The sequence below is a fragment of the Schistocerca serialis genome, chromosome 3, assembly GCF_023864345.2.
Source record: "Schistocerca serialis cubense isolate TAMUIC-IGC-003099 chromosome 3, iqSchSeri2.2, whole genome shotgun sequence".
Taxonomy (NCBI): domain Eukaryota; kingdom Metazoa; phylum Arthropoda; class Insecta; order Orthoptera; family Acrididae; genus Schistocerca; species Schistocerca serialis.
The window spans coordinates 536,232,882-536,247,012 of record NC_064640.1 but is presented as its reverse complement, the minus strand read 5'-3'; the positions used below and the strand labels follow the sequence as shown (position 1 = coordinate 536,247,012).

Below are 14,131 nucleotides of genomic sequence, written 5' to 3'. Positions count from 1 at the left end.
CCGCGAAATTATCGCCAGATCGCGTGTTATTCAGCAATGTTATCGGGGTTCATTTTCTTAACGACATTCAAGCTAAAAATATATGACTGTGTCGTATGCGCCTACGTACGTTGCTGGTGGTGCTTCGAATTTTTATGCTGTGAGCATTTTATGATAGCTAGCACACTGGGAAATACACTGGTTCTCTTGAAGTATAAAAGTAAAAATCGAAGCAAAGGCTGACATACTAGAATTTATGTTCTTCATATTCAATTACTGCTAATTGAACAAGATTATGATTTGTGATAGTAAAATCAATTTTAATAAGATTTCAAATGCTTATTTCTTTTGCAAATAATTCCGTTGTACTCAATGCCACAAAAAATGTTGATGTCATTGATGTCACGTACTTCCTCGACAACAAACGAGAACAACAACAATGTAAGATTAAATTTAACCATGGAGACCGAAAATTCGAAACCTCTGCTCTTACCTATTACGCTACAGTTTCAGTTAGGTATCTGAACATATGTAGGCAACGGCCTTGCCGCAGTGGATACACCGGTTCCCGTGAGATCACCGAAGTTAAGCGCTGTCGGGCGTGGTGCGCACTTGGATGGGTGAGCATCCGGACCGCCATGCGCTGTTGCCATTTTTCGGGGTGCACTCAGCCTCGTGATGCCAACTGAGGAGCTACTCGACCGAAGAGTAGCGGCTTCGGTCAAGATTACCATCACAACGACAGGGAGAGCGGTGTGCTGACCCCACGCCCCTCCTATCCACATCCTCCACTGAGGACGACACGGCGGTCGGATGGTCCCGATAGGCCACTCTTGGCCTGAAGACGGAGTGCTAATCTGAACATATGTGGAGGAATGGAAGCTTGTTCTTCCTCAAGAGCCGAAACCAGTGAAGGTGGTGACATTGGATGTTCTAAATCATCACAAAGGTCTTCCACGCATTGCAGGTCGGGACTCTGTGCAGGCAAGTCCACTTTCGGAATGTTACTGTACACATAAAATTGCCTCACAGATGATGCTTTATGACTGGCTGCATTGTCATACTGATACATTGTCTCCGAACTGTCACTCTACTGTACTCAGTACACCATGCTGTAAAGCCGGCCGCTGTGGCCGCGCGGTTCTAGGCGCTTTAGTCCGGAACCGCGCTGCTGCTACGGTCACAGATTCGAATCCGGCCTTGGACATGGCTGTGTGTGATGTCCTTAGGTTAGTTAGGTTTAAGTAGTTCTAAATCTAGAGAACTGATGACCTCAGATGTTAAGTCCCATAGTGCTTAGAGTCATTTGAACCATTTTTGAACGATGCTGTAAAATGTGTTGATTTCCTTCAGCACTTGTCACTTTCTTAAGCGAAATAGGTAACCACACCCTAATGATCCGAATTTAGCTACTGACTTAACCACTAATGTCTCCAGACATTCGACTATCCCCCAAGCTTTTGCAAAACCCAAACCCTTCCACCGGATTGCCACCGGGCATAGCGTGCTGTATCACTCCAACTCATTTGTTTCGAACCATCCATTGTCTACTGGCGCCGCTCCTTACACCGCTTAGCACTGACTACAGAAATGTGTGGAGTATGAGAAGCAGTTCTTCCACTGTACCCCACTGTTTTTAGCTTCTTAGGCAGTCATGGTGCTAGGTGGACTGCTGCTATCACTTTAGATCTCACGAGTGATTCCTTTCGTTGATTTCGTGTGATTTTATACAACCATCCTGCGCACTGCACTTCGGCTCCTGTCCGTCTGTAGTACGTAAGGCGTGCATGACCTTGGTTTAGCTATAGTTGTACCTTCGCGCTTCCACTTCAGAATCACATTACCAACAGTCGACTTCTAGAAGGGAAGAATGGTCCATGATGGATTTGTTACTCATGATGGATTTATCACATCCATTGACTAGTCCACGTTCGAAGTCTTCGATCTCACTTGATAGACCCATTCTGATGCTACTGCTTCTCTGTTGACAATACAATACTTCTTGCTCGCTTCCGTTCTGGCGGGTTCGCCTCCCATAATATCTACTGGTGAATTCGTCATTGCATGGGGGTTCCCCAAAACTTTTGATCAGATACTGCATAAGCTGCCCAGCCACGCTACAAGAGCAGAAAACGACACTGACGGTCGAGCAAATGACGTCCCACGCTCTGCCGCTGACGACCCTCACGTCCAACATGAGATGGAGCCACAGTGGAACGCAGCCGAAGCCTATTACGGCCGCTGACTTCACTACAAACAGGAGAGAAACTGCCACTTCGCTCATGTTTCTCACCGATGTTGCTTTCCATATATGCTTGATGCTCAAGTGGCTAGGACGAACGACGCTAAATTGCTTATGTCAGTAAGTGCATCTTGGCCGAAGCAAGTATTTCTTACATTTTTCTTCCAGGAACTATTAATCCTACAGAAAAAAACTGATCAAGATCTTTTCGTAGGAAATTCAATGTAGTTAAATTTTGTACTGGTATACGTTGTCGTTAGAGGCGGTAACTTTTGAGTTATTCAAGAAAACCGTATAAAAGTGACTCAGCCCCCACCAGTCTGGATTTCTAGTATGTTCTTCATGGCAACCCCACCTACCACTGCACAAAAATTTGCGATTGGACGAATTATTTCCCACATTCGACATTTTTTGGTCTTCATCGATTGGCCCTATTACGTCACCGGCTCAGTCGAAATCTTACAAATGGTGAAAGTGGCGTCTGTGTAAATTTTATCTAACAGTTTTGTAAATTTTAACAGCATAAAATAAACAATCACATCGCTGTATTCATCAGGTCTTCTGATTACGAAAATGCTGTGTTTATAAGGGTTAAGTTTGAGTCGAATTGTCAAAGTAATTAGTTTTAGCGTAACATTTACAGAAGTCGTTTTTCTGTCATTATCCTCACTAGCACGCTTAAATTAATATTGTTGACGAGGTAGCCAACTGTGATCTTGGCGTAATAGCCCAATCAGTAGAGACCAAACAGGTCAAATATCGGGAATAGTTCGTGCAGTCGGAAATTTTTGTACAGTGGTAGGAAGGAGTGCCACGAACAACATACTAGAAATCCTGACGGGTGAGGGATGAGTTGGGGGGTGGGGAGGGGTGAAAGTGCGTTTCAGGGTCACTTTTGTATGTTTTCCTTCAATAACTCGAAAACCGTGGCCTCCTGCGGAAACGTAGCCCAGTACAAAATAGAACCACACAAAATTTCCTACAAGAACGCCCTGTTCATTATTTCTGTAGGACTAATGGTTTGCGAGTAGGGAGCGAGAGAATATGAAAATCTCGCGTTTGTTTTTTGAAGGTCACATACAACATTGCGGTCTGCATAAAACGACATCGGTGGCAGCAGCTGAATCACACTGTATATCAGTTTCCAAATTTCTCATCTAACTGAACTAACCAGAAAACTGAGAGTCTCGAAAATGGCAAGCAGTTCTAGAACTTAAAAGTTTCGACTAACACAGCACGTTTTTGAGTTGCTTGTGTGAGAGCCTAAATCGGGCAAGGTAGAAGAATCTTTTTACCCATTCGCCAAGTGTGCAAGTTAGGTGGGTCGACAACATATTCCTGTCATGTGACGCACATGCCGTCACCAGTGTCGTATAGAATATATCAGACGTGTTTTCCTGTGGAGGAATCGGTTGACCTATGAGCTTGCGATCAAATGTTTTCGGTTCCCATTGGAGAGGCACGTCCTTTCGTCTACTAATCGTACGGTTTTGCGGTGCGGTCGCAACACACAGACACTAAACTTATTACAGTGAACAGAGACGTCACTGAACGAACGGACAGATCATAACTTTGCAAAAATAAAGTAACTAAACTTTTCGCTCCAGGGAAGACTTGAACCAATGACCTCTCGCTCCGCAGCTGCCCACGCTAGCCACGGGACCACGGCTCGCCTGTGCCCACGTCCTCCTTGATGTTGCCTATGTTGCCCATGGACTACTCAGTTTGTATATTTTGCTTATTTTTTCATAGTTCCACACAACTTCTTCCTGTTTTCTCGATTGATCTGTGTTCAGTTTTTCAAGGCCTATCCACTGTGCCGACTTATAACTAAATCTGAGGGGGGTGCGATGGGGAGGTTCCCTTGTTAGAAAATGTAGTCCATCAACAAAGGAGGTGGCTTACAAAACACTCGTTCGACCTATACTTGAGTATTGCTCATCAGCGTGGGATCCGTACCAGGTCGAGTTGACGGAGGAGATAGAGAAGATCCATAGAAGAGCGGCGCGTTTCGTCACAGGGTTATTTGGTAAGCGTGATAGCGTTACGGAGATGTTTAGCAAACCCAAGTGGCAGACTCTGTAAGAGAGACGCTCTGCATCGCGGTGTAGCTTGCTGTCCAGGTTTCGAGAGGGTGCGTTTCTGGATGAGGTATCGAATATATTGCTTCCTCCTACTTATACCTCCCGAGGAGATCACGAATGTAAAATTAGAGAGATTCGAGAGCGCACGGAGGCTTTCCGGCAGTCGTTCTTCCCGCGAACCATACGCGACTGGTACAGGAAAGGGAGGTAATGGCAGTGGCACATAAAGTGCTCTCTGCAACATACCGTTGGGTGGCTTGCGGAGTATAAATGTAGATGTAGATGTAAAAGTTTATTTGTTCTTTGTCTTAATGATTAGTATGCTGTGGACACTGCTGTCTTCCAAGAAGGCTATAGCCGTGCTTGCAGGGCTGCACGCATACGTTCCCGGTTTGAAAAACCTCACGCACGTTATCGCATTTCGAGTGGTCTGCTAAATCTCCCCATCTGTTCCCCTAGTAATTGCCTCGTGCTATTTGGGAGAGAGGGTGGAATCGTGTGCTTACGCAGGGATGGTGGCCGGAGGACGGGGGTGGAGGCTCTGCCAGCGGCCGCAGCCGCGTAACGGTCTCCCGTGGGCCCTCTAGACGTCGACTGCTCGCTGTTATATTGATCACACCGCCGCCTCCTTCCCCCGCTGTCGCGGCTTAAAGAAAACCTAGCCGGCCGAGCGCCGCCAGATCACACGCTAAACCTCCACAGCGCTCGGTCCCCTTGTACTCGTACAAGTCGTAAATGTGCATCGTCGGTTATCAAACCCCGCTCGCTTCTGCAGACGTAGGTGGGTTTGTCATAAGGTTTTAGTTATCATCTCGAAAACGTCAACTTGTGCTCGTGAAACTTGTTGATGTTGTTAACCGTTCACATGGCTGCATGTTGGCTGTCCAAGGAAAAGTTTCACCTCGAAAATCATCTTTTCGTCATTTTAAAAATTCCTGCCACGCAGTGTGTGGACAAAGATCCGAAGATCGGGAGAATACGGGGAGCAGGGGACAAAATTTGATAATGCAAAGAAGCGGCAACATTCAGCTTAAACTTTGGACTGAATATAGTGTTGAATTGGCCCATTTTTTACTCCGTACGACAGGCCTCAGAAGACCCAACGGTAGTGACCGACCACCGTGTCATCTTTAGACTAATGGCGTCATCGGATGCGGATATGGAGGAGCGTGGGGTCAGTACCTTGTTCTCCCGGCTCTTGTCAGTTTTGTTGACATGGAGCCGCTACTACTCCGTCAAGTAGTTCCTCATCTGACATCAGCAGGCTGAGTCCACCCAAGTGGGTCAATAGTGCTTGGCGGCCTGGATGGTCACCATCCATGTGACAACCAAGCCCGACGGTGCTTAACTCAGGTGATCTGACAGGAAGCAGTGTATCCACCGCGGCACGGCCGTTGATCCGAGCCCGTTTCTTTGCACATATTTATGAAGAATCACTTGCACAATAATAGCCCTACATAACTAGAAATCAGCACAAGTAAATCCTTATTGCAAAAAAAAAAAATAAAAATAAAAATGGATGCACAGTATTACTGACTAATGTCTTTGACATTCCTCTGCTGCAGGGTCTTAGAGGCTATTCTAAGATTAAATTTCTTGGTATTCTTGGAGTGAATTAAGCTTTTTTCAAAGAATCAGCATAAATTTGGGAAAACTGACTCATGTGAGACATGCTTTGTTTTGAATCTTCCTGGGAGATTGAAACTGTGTGCCGGACCGAGACTCGCACGCGGGATCTTTGCCTTCTCGGGGAAGTGCTCTGCCAACTGAGCAAACCAAGCACTACTCACGACTCCTCATCACAGATTTACATCTGCCAGTACCTTTTCTGCTACCTTCCATACTTCACAGAAGTTCTCCTGTGAAAGCATACTGCGCAGGCATGGCTTAGCCACATCCAGTGCGATGTTCCCAGAATGAATTTTTCGCCATGCAGCGGAGTGTGTGCTGATATGAAACATCCTGGCGGTTGGAAACCGTGTGCCGGACCGTGAGTCGAACTCGGGATCTTTCCCTTCGCCGAGTTCGAGTCTTTGTCCGGCACACAGTTTTAATCTGTCAGAAAGTTTCTTATCAGTGCACACTTCGCTGTAGAGTGAGAACTTCATAGTTTGTTTCATTTATCCCGATATCCTGCAAACAGTAGAAGTATGTGAACGGATGGATACCACTTAACCAAAATTCTGAAAGGTGCTCGACACCGTACTACGTCATTGACAAATAATGAAGATACGGTCGTGTGGAGTACGTCCACAGATATTAGATTGGCTCAATAATTTTTTAACTAATAATGCCCAATATATTGTACCGGACTGAAAAATGGAAGTACCTTGGGCATGTTCCAAGGAAGAGTAATAGGACATCTAATATTCTCATTATGCATAAATGATTTCTCAGGTAGGGATCAACAGGTTGTTTGCCGACAATGTTATTTTCCACGGGACCTTGTAATTGTTGGACAATTATTAGAAAATGCAGAAAGACTTCAACAAAATTTTCACTTAGTGTAATGAATGACAGCTCTCTTCAGATCTGGATAACTGCAGATAATGCCTATAACAAAGAAAGAGAACCCTATAATACCGATCTACACGATTAGTGGTAAATATTTGGAACATATCGCTTCACGTAATTACTTAGGAGTACTAGTAAGACGGGATATGAGAGGGAACAGACACATTAAATCGGTATTAGAGAAAGCAAATAGAAGTCTTAGATTTGCTGGAAGGTTTCTGGAAAAGTACTGTGTAAGAGTAAAGAAAACTGCACAGAAGTTGCACAGAAGCCTAGATTATTGCTCCAGGGTTGCGAGTCCTGTAAAGTAGCCTTGGACGGATTCCCGCGATACTTCATCTTGACAGCCTTGTCAGGAAATTTGTGTAGTGAGCTGCTATGATGGTTTACCTCTGTTAGCTCGTACCATGGCAATCCCCTCAAACGCTCTGTATCACCTTGTCTACGATGGTTGTGTCTTCAGTTTTCTCTATGATGATGATTCCACACTTTTGTACTGCTTGGTTGCTCCTCTGTTTTGGGATCTTGGTAATACTCCTGCAGTGCTCGTCCATGATTACTGGCGGCTAAATAAGTCATCTTGACTGGCCTGACAGGTGCAACAGTTCCGCTGCCACATCGGTGCGGTGGGCTTTTTAATAGATGTGATCAGTCTTGGAACCCAGCGGACAGTGACTTTTGTCATGATCTAATGATTGGGCAAGATGTTGAAAACTGATCAGTGACTACTTTTCAGTCTTTGCGCAACTGCATCGATTACGATACACCAGGGCCTACACTGCTACAGGTATATTACACTACTTTTGCGATTCTCAGTTCATCACAGAGTGATGGTCTGACACTTCGTTCTTCATCGTTTGGACTTGTTTGACCACAAAGGAACCGTCTACGCCGCCTTATCTTCAGACAACGAAAATTATTTTTTCCGAGGTGGTAATTAAAATTTTATGACCACCCCTGGTACCAGATTTCGACGTCGCTCTCTCATGATGACTTCCACGAACAGCCACTCAGTTAAATGGTTGATGTTTCATAGCCACACACAACTCATGCTCAGTCTTGCATCTTACTGGAGTTACTAATACCTGTATGCAGACAGAAATTCGGCCCAAGGATGAGAATACTGAACTCTGTTGCGCTATTCTCGGTGTAGATTATGGACAGCGCGACTGGAAATGAGTCAAATGACTGCTTCATAAATAGCGCGAAATATAATGCTTTTCTTTCTTCTCTTTTCTACTCTTCGTTATTGTTCTTTAGTTGCAAGAAGCCTTTCATTTTGTAAACTGTCTCTTTACTGAAGACAGAGAGAGCAAAATTAAGAAGTGTGAATTACTACCTCATAATTAATTGTCAGCGAAGAATACGATAGCGCTGCTGACACTGTATGATAGACCGTAATACACAGGTATGGCACGTAAATTTATAAAACAGAAACAAAAACTGAAAAATAACCATCAACTGTTTTGTCTAGAAGTAAGAAATAAAACACGACAGAAAAAAATTTGAATAATTTTTGAATGATGATCGAAATCATGTACAGCAAATAATGCGCATCAAACGTTTCTCTAAGTTATTTTATTTCTTTCTATTCCACAAATCACGTCAAAAAACATTTTATCTTTTTTTTCAGTTTTTGTTCAGCGAACATGAAATATAATGTATTTAAATGTTGGAAGGTGTTCTATTACTATTAGGAGTACATAGATCAATCTGAAACCCATTTAGCCTATTTCTCACTCTTCACTTAGTTATGGAAATCCATTGTATATTTTCTAGGGAGATTTGCTTCAGCTGCGCTGAAACATTTGACCAAAACTAGATGGATAAACGTAAATGTAAGGTTAGTTAGTATTAGGATGAAAACTTATGATACTACGATATTAACATACTCCAGAGCTGGGACTCCCCATTACTAGCGAACTCAACCTCTGGAATTGTCCAGTGCTTTCAGACCCAACAGACCAGACGTCCCTTGTTGGTTCACACACTTTCAGCGATGGAGGTGATCTCAGATCCGGTTTTAAGGTATAAGGTGATAGTCATGCAGCCAATACCCTGTTTTCCTTCCACCCAGATATTAGTGACCCGGCCATTTATTTGCTGTTCATAAGCAAATAAACATCGATCGATCACGTCGAGCATATCGGAAGGCGCTATGTCATCAGGGATTCCAGTGGAAGCCATAGGCACCAGAAGTGCCACAATTTCACCCCAGGTGCCTGAACGCCACCTCAGCCCAAGGTAGCAGCCTGAAGACTGCTGACCGAGGCAACACAGCATCCAACAGTTTCCACATAACGGTCAATTCTCCCTACACCTACACACGACAGGAACAATCCCCATCCATATTTAATACATATTACTCACTTGTTTACAAAAGGAAGTGAGGAAAAACTGAACTAAACACTCCATAAAACAGGCATGCTGTTACCATGTACGCTCGACTCGGCGACTGGAGCCCTTCTCACTATTCAAGCCCTATTTGTAACGTGTCGAAATCCTAATGATACACGTATGTGTGGAGGGTCAATTGACAGTATGCTATTCAGAATCATACTTTCTGCCAGTCTGCAGAGATTTCTTAAAATATTAAGTGGCCTAATATTCTTATGTTGGTTCGCTTCCTCGCCTGGTTTGAGAATAGCTATCACTTCGTTCTTTCGCCATGTATATAGTATTTGGCCGCTATTCATACAATTTTTGAAGAACCGCAAGATCTATTTTCTTGTTGATAAACTGAAGTTATTTATCTGTTCGATTCGTAAGCCATAGCAAGTCGTTTTACTGGTCCTGCTCTCCTTATTTGCTTTGTTGAGTTCTGAAATTTGAAACAGGTTCCTGACCATCATAGTGTGTTTTAGGTACTTTCATTTTGCGTATTTTTTTCCATCCGTGAATAATTAGTGAGCTGCTTGCTTCACACTGGTGTCGTAACGTATAGTAGTCCTGGTGGTATCGTTGGTGAATTCTCTCAGCAGTTGCAATGTTATGCGTGCTCCTGATTCTCTCGAATTCTTCTACGTTGTTCATCCACGTAGGCCTTTTCGAGGCTGTCAGCGATATTACGAGTTTATTCCCAGATTTTACTTGTGCCAACGCCAATTGAGTCTTTCTGTAGTAGAGTTCTGCAATCTGTAAACTGAACGAAAACATCAAGCGATGTGTAAAGTCCGACAACCACGAGGCATCGATATTCTCGAGCCATTTTTAACAGTTTCAATGCACTGACTGTGGGACGAGAAAGGCGTTTCGATGATTGCAATCCGCTTGAGAATCTGAGCAGATGAATCAACTGGATGTTTCAAGAGCAACTGCAGGAATGCCGGATAGCCCTTTACTACCAGAAACATCATGTGAATCCTTTTCACGAAAACAACTGATCTCCATTTCAGTGAACATCAGAGGTGTGGTGGTGTAACGCCTGCAGGAGGGGAAAGACCTGTCAGTACCTCTCCCCTGCAGCATTACTCGCAAAGCTAATATATCTGCGTAATACACGCCACTGGATGTCAACATGATTCGTGACTATAAATTCTGTTCCTGTCGAGTGTTACAGTCGGTCACAAGTGTTTCCAAAATGGTATGGCTCATTCAATCTGTTAGGTTTTGTGTAATTCTGGTCGTTAAAAGTGTAACACTAGGATAGATAATAAATAATGAAATTTTACATTTTTGATTATACAGTACAGTAAGAATAATATGTGATTAAGTTTGTGGGTAATCTGAGGTATATTGGATGCGAAATTTAGTACACACAACTGCCACTTCTGGCTGCAAATATAGCTCTAGCCCAGCAGGGCATTCAGTTGCCCTGAGCTTGGATGACCAATACGGGTTCATCACTCTATGTTGTTTCTACTCTGTGTAACAGTTCATCATTCGTGACGGCTGGAGAAATATGGCGTGCCAGTCTGTCAGCAAACCATGACTAGAAGTTTTCAGTTGGTGAGAGATCTGAACAAAGTGTTGGTCAGAGCAACAGTCGAACGCCCTCTGTGTCAAGGGAGGTCTGGACTGCACAAGTAACATACAGTCTCGCGATATCGTGTCGAAAGGTAATGGAACGATGACCACGACGATGCTGTTGCACGATAGAAGAGTAAGTATGTGCAGAAACAAAATTTTGGTTACAGACCGACGGAGAAGTTGCTAAGTGTGGCGCGTCTGCCAGCTACGTGATCAGTGTTGTAACCGAACGTCAACACAGAAAGCCCAGAGTGTAAACAAGTTGAGAGCTCGTTTTATTAGACTTTGTGCGAGGTAAGCCAAGAACAACTCCTTCAGCACTTCTCCAACAGTGCGGAATAAACAGAACGTTCTACTGTAATGAGGCTAAATCTACTAACTTCACCTAGAGATGTCATAAAAAAACCTTTCAGGAGGCAAACTGAAACCCTGAAATTAAACACTAGAGCAGCCGAGAGTGCTGATGGGCTCAGAAACCGAGAGCACATTCGGCCGCCATTGTGGCGGTGACGTGTCGCAAAAGCCGTCAGGAGCCGACGCCACACTGCAACACACCGCCATCGGGTTGATGGCCAGCTCAGCCCCTCTGCAGGCCCTCCGCCACAGGGCCTGCAGAGGGCCTTGGCGTACACCGGAACAAAGCACAGAGGGCGTGTAAATCAGATAGAGATGTCGCTCCTGCCACAAACGTTTGCTGCATCCGCTAATGTCACATACAGCTTATCAGGAGGATGTGTACCTTTGCCGTCCGACTATTTCTGACCGCGCCCGCTATGATCACTACACCCCTCCTACCAATCTTAGCCCGACCTTCCCCATCCTCCTCCTCAAGGCTCCCTCTCCCCTCCTCTTCCCTCTCCATGAGAAGTTTTCCTCCTTCCTACGCCCTCCTCCCTTTCCCGTGCCCCCTTCTGTGTCTCTGCACGCCCTCCTGCCTTGACTTACCTCTTCATATCCCACCTCGCCCGTCTCTTGCCTGTTGGTGCGCCCCTCCCCCCACCCTTTATTTCTTTTTCTCACAACCCCTCCAGCCCAACCCCCCTTGCACCTTTCTCTCCCCTCATTTTTCCTCCTCTCAGGCCCCCCGTCCCTCAGCAGGTACCTACCATTGGGTTTTATTTGTGTGTGCTCCGTCACTTGCAGTGTGTTTTTATACTGTGGTCGACTTTTAACTAGTGTGTGTGACTTCAGTGTCTTTTAAGCGCCCACACACATCGCCGACTGTGTTATTTTAACTGTATGTTGATTTTTTTATCTGTCTCCCAATGAACGCCCCAGTGTTAGTGTATATTTTACCTTCCATTATCTCTATTTACCGTATTTTTGTATCCCCCTATTTTTCTCCGTTATGTTGTTTTAAATGTCTTCTTTTGCATACTTCATGTCTTTCAGCTGAAGAACAGCGCCTATGCTGCTGCCAGCCCGCCCCAAATGGGGAACTGAAATACAATAAAGAAAGAAAAGAAACCGATTACGGCAATCACAACGCAGACACCCAAGAGAAGAAGTCTGTCCTCGCTGCTCGACAGCAAGCTGGCTTCGCCGCCAAGCGACCTCGGCAACGTGCTCGCGGGTCTGTTGGCACGTCTGTAAACACGTACAGACCGTAACTGACGTGTTAGTCTGCTCCAACGTGCTCCGCTCAAGGAGAGCGACGACTTGAACATTTAGTAGCCAAACTAGTAGAGGACGAACTCTGACTGTAGAAGCTTCCATTGTGTAGTTTTGTCAACCAAGACGTGTATTCCAAGTACCTGCATTTAGTCGTGAACTTTTTTTACTGTTAGGAACTAATTACAAAATTTTTGACTTGTTTGTGGCGGTCAGCGAAGGCCATTTGCGTTGAATTCGTTGTGTTCTTAAGTATAAGTGATGAAATACGTGCTCGTGTGTTTATTGCGGAAGTGTTCCAAGTCCTGAATACTTTATGGGGACTACATCATCGCCTGCTATAAAACCGCCGCCCTCCTCAAGCCCATTCTCAGAGTGAGGCAATTCCATTTGCATCACGGTTGCCGATGAAAGACCAGCCCTGTTAGGTTGCAGGATGCTCTGATGAATTCAACAAGTGTCTACAAGTTACCACCAACTTGGAGTCTACTAATGGAAACCCACAGCTGGCCGGCCATGGAATTCTGATCTGCAAGCTGCAGTCCTGTTGATCACAATGGTGACTGACTGAGGATAGGAGCCAGGCAGATCTTCTGTGGATGAAGAACCGATCTGCTCGTCTGTAAGTTGTTCATCTTAGGCACTGGTCGGCCGTGTCGGCCCTACCAGGGCAATGCAAATATCGCATTACCAGCTGTATGCTGGGACCACCACTCGGGCTGTCTTCCGTGTTGCTGCTGGGTCTACCGCCTACACGCCATCTCGACAATCGACAACAAGGGCATGCAGCCTTCTGGGAGTGAGCCTAAGCACAGCCTCACTCATCGAGAACGCTGACGCCCTGACGGACGTGCACAATCACGCCAACCGGCGGGGACGCCACAGCCTCCTACGACGGGCCCGCAGCACTGACCACAGGCAACGTCAGGACCTGTGCTCAGCAAGTTTCTCCCCGGACATGGGTGTGCATCCTCGTGCTTTCGAAACCACAGACTCATCACAGTCGCTGGTAGGGAACGACGAGAAGAACACAGGGTGATTATAAGACTTTCGTCAATAAATTATTGTTAATTAAATGTTGTTTGACTAGCGCTAGCGCCCCATTGCTCTACGGAATCACTCAGCCTCGCACTTCGCTCGACTTCCTGATAACAACGCGGCCCTGGCTCGGATTGTAACAACAGGACACAGTCACCAGCCTCGACACATCCAAAATTTAGCGGATGCTGTCCAAATTACCGTTTATGCTAACCAAAGTTGATCATGTTGTGCACCCAAGGCATCTCATATCATCACGACAAGGTGTTGGGCCCATACGACAATGATGAATGCAATTTGGCAACTTTTGTTCTCTTAGGAGCCTCCACACATAAATACGCCCATCGTGATGCTGTATGCAGAAAAGATAATGTGGTACCACTCCGACGTTCTGTGTTGATATTGGGCACACCATTGTCGCCACGTCTCTCTTTGCTGCCACGTCAAGGCAAGCCGCAAATTGGTCGCCATGTTGGTATCCCATGATGCTCCTGCCGTCGTCACACTGCCCGTGTAGATACGTGTCTTGCTACAAGCTCATTTCCCGACTCAAGTAACATGACGTGTCTGCACTATGTTGCACCATCCAGCGAATAACGTGCCCATCCTCTGGGGCACTAAGTGCATAAGATGATTGGGATCCTGCATGTGATTGTGCATGATCCTCCTACATCTATCAATTCCAAATTCTCAT

At 45.3% G+C, this 14,131-nt stretch overlaps 1 pseudogene; it reads left to right on the top strand.

The window, feature by feature from the left end:
• The first annotated feature begins 513 nt into the window (after window positions 1–513).
• Window positions 514–631, top strand: LOC126471699 (5S ribosomal RNA; annotated as a pseudogene).
• The last annotated feature ends 13,500 nt before the right edge of the window (window positions 632–14,131 follow it).